The following is an 8,788-nucleotide window of genomic DNA, read 5'->3' as shown; positions in this document are numbered from 1 at the left end:
TAAGAGGTCAAAGGGAGAGAAAAGGGAGGGGAAACAGAGAGAAATAAGAAAATAATATTGGGATGGAATAAGAGGAAGGGTGAAAAAAATGAAGGAAATACAGTTGAAAGAGTGGAAAAAACTCGGAAATTTTAGAGGGGTTCTCCCGATTTCTGCCTCTGCATCGAAATCAATATTCATGAGAAAGCAGAGTTGTGTCCTCGCAGAAACCGTGATCAGGTGGGGGTGAAATTATTTTATGACTTGCGTCTTCGGAATGAGAGTACGCATGCGCGTGGACTGGATATTTACGAAATTGTGGTCGTCTATTTCGAAAATTGTATGCCATGAATGAATCAGCATCCTCAAACTTCCTCTACCCTTCTATCACTGGGGATTTAGGGGGGAGCCGCCCTTGCCCCCTTCCATTATGAGAGGCACAATTAGAATTTGTAATGCAAAATGCAGCCAAAACAGAAGAGTGCCCCCCCCCTAAAAGCGGAACCTTTTTTCCCCGTCATGGATCCTCCCCTGACCTTTAGACATTATGTTGTATAGATCCGATTCTTGGTTGGATTTACATTTACAAAGGCCCCCCCCCCCTATTGGCGGAGCAAAAAAAAGGGAAAGAAAGAAAAAAGAGAGGAGAAAAAAAGAAGAGGAAAACATAAGAGGAGGAAGGCGAGTGAATAAGATGATGCGAAGACTTATTAAATAATTTTAATAATCACTACGGCACTGGGACAACCAATTCAAAGAAATAATTAAATATCAACCTTGGGCGGCCGATCGGGGAAAATATGGGTGAAAAAAAATCACCCCCCCCCCTATTGGCGGAGGCTGGATCCGCCCCTGATTTAGATTTACATTTTATTCACCCTATCGATCCCCTCTCGGGGTATGAGAGTACAACATAAAAACAACATATAACAGACTAAAGTATAACTTCATTTAATTGGTTTAACGTATTAAACGTAATGTTCGGAATTGAAGATAAATACCAACTGTGGTAACGATCTGAAAATTTGTTCGATCAGAATCCAATGAAATTTACCAACGAAGTGTTTGTATAAATGAAAAATATTTGCCAAATAGCCCTGTGAAAGAAAGTCGTAAAAGTGCTGAGAAATGAGCGATATAAGCACAGAATTCCATCAAATGTCAGGTATTTTTCGAGGCAATGTTATAATACACTGTCCCACGTATGCTTTTCTGTTTTAGTGATCATCAGAATTATCGATATTGAGCAGCGATTTCATTATTCTACAAAGATAAGTGTATATTAATGTACTAGGTCTAGATTTATGATGAATATTTCGTGTCGAAATCGTCATGTAATCATATTTGAAATTGCGCCTGATACGTTGTGCTGTACATGGTCTTATCCTCCCATAGTTATCGATATCGTCATCACCGCTGTTACTATCGCAATCATCTTCATTTCTCTATTATAAGTATTATCTTCGTTAACATTTCTATTATTTCATTATAATTTTATCATCATAAATCGATGGGGTGGGAGAAGGAGGAGGAGAAGAAGAATTACCAAGGAGAAGCAGACGTACATGTAGAATGGAGGAGCAGTAAAAAGGGATGAGATTAATAATGAGAGATGAGAAAGGATACGGAGAGGAAAAGGAAGATAGAGAAAAAAAGGAGACGCAAGAAGAAAAAGAAGGACGAAGGAAAAGCAGTAGGAGACGTATAAGAAGGGCAGGTACGTGGGCAGAAGAACAACAAGAAGAGAGGGAGGAAGGAAAAGAAAGAAGCAGCAGGAAAGGATGAGGTGGAGAAAAAGAATAATGAAAGACGACAAAGGATATGAAGAAGAAGAAAAAAAGATTAAAAAAAGGAGAAGGAGTAAGAAGAGTAGATGAAGAAGGGAGTGAAGGATGAGAACAAGAAGAATGATAAGATGGAAAAGAAGAATAACGACGGAGAAACAGAAGAAGTAGAAGAGGGGGTGAGTTTGTTCTAAAGTAAAATCAATGTGAGTAGAATTAAATTAATGTTTTTATTTATATTGCACTTGCAGTGATTACATCATTACAATACTAGGATGCCATTATGTTCAATAATTTAAGCTTCAAAATTCGGTAATTCACGGGTGAAGATAAATTATGGGGCCGTAAGCTGCAGGGAGATATGTAGAGTGATATTAGCATTAGGTCATTGCTCTAAAATAGATGGAATGTGATTATTTATTATTAATATTAGTTAGTACACTTACTGGCCTAAAAGCAAAAGCAAATAGGGCCATGATATAAGCTTCTCCATATAGAGAATTGAACATTATTGACCTTTCAGGATTGCTTGGCATTGATACTCATCGAACTGTTCTTAGTCATTGCCCTGGCCTATGATCATGAAAAAGCAAGATCAGTCACCCGTATAGTAGAGAATCATTGACAATAGCATGCTCAGCTGGTTTGCCACAGAAAACAATGGGAGAGCTAGAAGCTCACAGTCTTGAATTCCCCATATCCGCTGCCGTGATTATTGTCGTAATTTCAATAGATAAACCTACTTCAAAAGACCGTTGGCCCGCCCGATGGGGAATCTTTTGTAATAATGTAGTGTATTAAAGTATGTGTATGCAGTAACTACCGCCCCGACTTCTGTTGTGCTATTTAAAAGATTTCTTTCACCATCATCGAGTAGCGATTAGCGTGTAAAATCGCATAAATTATCTCACAAAACGGATCTAATGTTCATGATTACCAACATCACCATAATCATTACCATTATCTTTCATTTTTTTAATAATAATAATAATAATAATAGCGGCATATTTACCCAGGGTAGCCACTTCAGTTCCAAAAACTGTTCTGCCAGAGGGCCCTGCTATTATTACCCCGGCTTTAGCACGGCTACCTTGATCGGGCGCTCGAGCATTCGAGGAATTTCTTCCTACCGGGTACCCATTCACCTCACCTGGGATTATATAAACTATAAAATTGATACTGGAGAACGATTGGAAATAGATAATGAATGAATGGTGATGATAACAGTGATGATGATGGTGGTAATTAGAACTTTGAAGTGATATTAATGGACATGATAATACGAATAATAACATCAGTGATAATGTTGATGATTAAACATTAACAAACGAAGATGATTGGTATATTTCCGCCAATGAACCATGTATAACTTGAGACGCGTTTTCATTTATCATGTTTGTTATAAAAGGGTTTTCATATCATGATCCTGAAAGACATAGATTATATTTAGTTATCAGAATATCCCTATTCATGTCAGATTGTAAAACATATTAGCTAGCGCTGCACGCTCGCATATTGATTGGTGAGTTATGAAAATTTCAATATTAATTATATTACAAACTAATTAAAATGTCCATTTTATGACAGTTTATCAACAATTTTCGGATGGCGATTTGCGCGCACATTGATTGTTAAAAATATATCAACTCAGGCATCTTATTCATAATTACAAAAGTGCTTTAAATATATAATATTGACAGATTTTGCGCTCTGATTAGGCTTATTAGATTAATGAATTAATTTATTATTAAATTGTCCCTTTTTCGGAATGGAATATCAAAAAGTTTCATCTCGCGATTTGATAAGAGAAATAGGAAGACAGTCATAATTTTCACATGATGGAATATTGTTCTTCGAATATCCCGGCCCTATGTCAAAACTCAAAGTAATAATAATGAATCATATATGTTCCTTTTTAACTGTGATCCATATCCACTCACAATTCTACAAATCTCAAATTTTCCTTGCGCTCGCTTCTCTTGCTTAGTTATGTATTTACCTTTTTCATGATTACAAAGATTGCTTAGAACTTCTATTCTTCAGGTAGAAAAGTAAATATTTTCAGCTCACGCTTCGCGCTCGCATTATTTGATTGTTGAAATATGTAACGTTTTCATTTACAGATAATTTAAAGTAGCCGTTAACAGATTCTTTTTTATCAGAACGATCAATGCGTAATAAATTCATTCATCTCGTTTAGGATCACAAGCATTGCCAGAATGCTATTTTAGGACAAAATACATGAAATAAAAAATTAAAAATTAGCGCGCGCGCTTCGTGCTCGCACTATTTTGATTAGGCTTGCGAGATTATTTTACATATATTTTTACATTTGATTTAAAAGAATAAAGCTTAAAAGTGACACTATTTGGTTTACATATTATGAAGCGCCTTCTCATATTCCAATTTTACCTTAAACGTAAGTATTTTATTTTCAAACGAAATCTATAAAAAGGGTGCAGTTAGGCTCTCATTTTGATTCCAAATAGTCTCATAATTGGGATTAGTTGCAAACACGGTTTTCGAATAGAAGGCACATCGGGGAACATCAAAGTATCAAGACAGTCACCCGCGCTGACAAAGTGATAATCTCCCCTTGACATACCCCTACCAATCAAGAGGTCATCTTTCTATTGAAATCCGCAACCCGTCAGACCACCTCTTTGTTCAAGAATATACGTTAATCTCCCCAATCAAGAATGGGGTAATTTAAATCTACCTTGTCAATGGGGTAAGCCGTTAAATACAGCTTGCAATGCGCTGGCCCATGTCATTTTCAACGTCCGGCTTTCGGGGAATTAAAATGAGCATCAAATGGGTAGTTTTCTTGTTCTCGTTTTGTCCCCATACTAGAACCTTGATTTTGTTTCTTTTCGTAATGTGCATTTTGATATGGTTTCCATTATATTTCTTAACATTTCGACATTTAATGTAGTTTAATGCTTGCCTTTATAAAGAGCAATATTACATAAAACCTATTTGGCGAAGCAGATTATAACATAACGTTCGACTGATATTTTATCAACACATTTTTGATTAACCAAGTAACTTCCCTCTTTATAGGTCTACTCTTAATGTGAACATTTGAGTTATATTTATTGCCTACCAACTCTGTTTACCAGGCTAAAGTGAAGGTCCTCATTTGTGTATGAACGACATGTTCTCATTAAAATACATGTTGTGAGTTTCAAATAAAGGGGGCACACTTGTGTAAAAATGGCATATTTACATTAACAAATTTGATAAAGGCTCTCAAAGTGGGGGGGGGAGGGGCACACGGACCGGATGATCCCCCCGGATTCACTACATAACTGTACCATCTGATGTGCAGAATATAGACCCCGTATAGACCCACTGACTTCTAGAGGTCACAAAATAGAACACAATACTTTTGAGAGCCCAACTATTGTTCAAAATAAATACGGCGCTGATTGTATTGTGTTACTCTGGCAGGATCCGCACCAGCATGCACTCCATTCTTGTTGATCTAGTATGCTAAATACCTCGGTCACATTTGTTCTAAGTTTTTGGACCTGCTAAATATAGGTTTTAATAAAATGAATAAAACGGCTGTTTTCGACTCGCTGTATGGCCGCCGTAGAGCAAATGTGACCGAGGTATTACCATTTTCTGTACGTTAATTTATTGTTTGGTGCATATTTAAATATGCAAGCTATACAGAATGCAGCTATACGATTAACAGGTGAAGTACAAAGTTGGAAGGGAAACTAGGCCAAAGAGGCTTTCGTATTACTAACTTTACGTCGGTAAATTATGTTTACCTTAGACACTGGGAATCTAATTCGCAATAATTTGACATACACACATTGCAGATTAATTTAAATATTTGATAGAAGAAACCAACGGCAATATACACGTATTGTTCAAGTCAAACGTGAAGGTTAAAAAAGAATAGGTATAGAAAAGTTTTAGAAAAATTCAAAGGAAGAAATAAAGTTGGATGAAAAAGGAACCATCAGAATTAAGTTGACAAAATTGAATATTATAAGTAGAACAGGAAAATTGAAAGAAATAATTAAGTCCCCTCCCCCCCCCCCAGCGGACTGGTTTGAAGGGGTGGGGTCACCATGCATAAAATCATGGTACTTGTTGAGGCCTCAGCCCCAGACCCCCCTTCGGTTATGTGGCTCCAGGATGGTAATCAAGAACACTAGGGCACAGAGCACTCTAGATCACAGGGGAAATTTATATAAGAGAATAAAGACGGATCCCAGGTATAAAGATTTTATAGATTTTCCTGTCCAATATCATGTCGGAGTCACTTAAATGTGTTAATTTGCATTTTCATTCACGCGATATTTTTCATCGGTCATTAAAGTGTAGAATGTGATTAATAGAAGACGCTATAATTCCTTTATAAACACTCAACTCTATTCATGGTCAAGACTACCTCAACTTTGATAATTTCAATATTCATTTTTAAGTCCTTTTGATTTCGTTCGAAGATGTTTGTAATGGTTTTAAAAAGTAACGAAAGTACCTTTTGTTCTGAATTTCGGGCAATGAAATTCAAGGATTGTGCATATTTAAGCTACAATGACCGATATGACAGCTTGAGCATCCATTTTATTTTTAAGGTTCAAATAAATTATATTTTATTCGTTTGTTTTGCACGGCATCTGTATTATGTGTGAATATATAAGTTTCTAGAATTCAAATGTTTAAACAAATGCAGTGGCGTACCTAGGATTTGCCACAAGGGGGGGGGGCAAATCGCCCAAAAAGAGTCCTCAAAAAAGGACATTTCACAGCAAAACGAATTGACAAGAGGGCTAAATTAAACATAGACCTATGTTAAGCTCAAATTTGAATTTCAACGCTGCCCTTAGTTTTCAGCCTTTTTTCCACCAAAAAACGTTTGCATTTTATGTTTTTAGTGTTTTTTTTTCACAGTAGCGTTTCAGTGTATTGCTTTAAACGCCATCATTTTGGGACCCAGGTATGATTTATATTGCATCTTTTGCGTGGGGTTCTGCATTTTGTTTACAAAGATGTTAAGGTCAATTCCATATCTTTCCTTTTCACCCGACAATGCTGACTGTGCGGGCTCAGTGTGATGAAAAAAATCTTACCCTCGCCTGAACACTTACTTTCAGAAATTCAATTTCTTAACGGTATGTTCTTCAAAATTAAACCACATGCTCGTGCTAAAGGGCTAAAGCTTAATTGTTCTATTAAAGAAATGAAATCTAAATCTTATTGAATTTTGTCATATACTGAAACCCGAAACGAAAAATTATCAAAAAAATGTGAAAGCATAACTTTTGAAAATATATACCCCACTGAACTACGCACACCGATACAAGGACACAACGATATCCAGATCAGTGACTAGAGATCGCTCCTTTAATAGTTTGCCTAAGACGTCGATATCGTGGACATAGAGGGCGCTCATGCAGAAACATCTTATCGGAGAGTCAACCGGGGGGTGTCAAAAGAAAAGATAAAAGCGCACGCTTCCGTTTTCGCTGCAAAAGGGAACGCTGTCGTCTTAAATGGCAAGAGCACTGACCCGTAGGAAAGAAAAATGGACAATGCCACGCTGAGCGGGTTCGCCGCAGAATATGAAGGTAAAAACGCACGCACACCTTTGACAAGCCGCCTAAGGCTGTTTCGGTACTATGAAACTGCCTGTATGCTGACTGCATACATGGAAACAATGCATTATGAGAAATATGTTTTAGAATTTGCTGAGTAGCAGCTCCTTCAACAAGTTTTGATATATACTGTAAATTACTAACTGGTCTAAGATTATCAAAACTAGGCTCCATACCATGCTTCTTAAGAAGTGGCTTCACCAATGCAAACTTCCATTCGGAAGGGAAAAGGCCATTTAAGAGTGACAAGTTAATAATTTTCGTAAAGACTGGGAGTAGCGATTCATTACAATGCAATAGAAGATTAGTTGGGATTGGATCCAAAGAACATGATTTCTTGCTAAGATTTGTGACCAGTTTGTCCACATCCTTTTCAGAAAATATTTCAAAATGAGAGAAGATTTGAGACTGAGAGTGGGAAATCTCAAAATTTGTACTATCCAAAGATATGTCATCAGGAGTAAAAGTTCCATTATTTACAGTTAACTCTATTTGAGAATGAATTTTTACGATCTTATTGCAGAAGAAATTACCTAAGTCATTAGCAAATGTTATCTTATCAATATGAGGAGGTATCACTGGATGAAGCTTGGTCATATTCAGCAAAGATTTAGTAACATTAAAGAGACTTCTTTGATTAGAACTGTTTTCCAATATCATTTCAGAGTAATATGTACGTCGAGCAGTATTTATAACAAATAAGGTCTTATTACGAGCGATTTTGAAATTCTCGTAATCAAGAGAGGATTTTGTTCTCAACCAGTGGCGTAGCTACGGGGGGGGGCACGTGCCCCCCTGAGATTTGAAGTGCCCCCCCCCCAGGTGCCCCCCCCCAGAAAAAATTGGCAGAGCAAAAAAAAAGAAAAGAGAAAAGGGAGAAAGAAAATGGAAAAGAAGAAGAAAGACAGAAGAAAAAAGAAGAGGAAAATAAGAGGAGGAAGACTAGTGAATGAAATAATGTGAGGGGAAGACTTGCAATTAAAAAAAATATTTTCATGTTACTATGTAAAATTTTTGCTGGCGCTTCGCGCCATAATTGCCTGTTCGATGGGATGCATATCTTGCTCAATAGGCTGATGTGGAGCAAGTTTTGAAGTCAATATGCAAAACATATTTTAGCTCGGACATCGAGCTTTCATTTTTTTTATTTACAAATTTAAGTGCTCTGTAAAATGTCTGTTTTATGGTCTACATATAAGCATTTTAAGCTCACTCTGTTTGATTTGTCAAGTTCATATTGTCTACGTGTATTCCATAATGTTCCATGAAACAAATGTATTCAGAATGCCCAGATTTTATGTCTAAATATAAAACATGCGCGATAGCGTGCATGTTCTTTATTTAAAATGTACTTAAATTATCCAGTTTTACATCAGAATATCAATAATTGTCTGCTCATGCACGCTT

This window comes from Lytechinus variegatus, chromosome 1 (assembly GCF_018143015.1).
Source record: "Lytechinus variegatus isolate NC3 chromosome 1, Lvar_3.0, whole genome shotgun sequence".
Lineage (NCBI taxonomy): Eukaryota > Metazoa > Echinodermata > Echinoidea > Temnopleuroida > Toxopneustidae > Lytechinus > Lytechinus variegatus.
Note: the sequence above shows the minus strand (reverse complement) of the source record.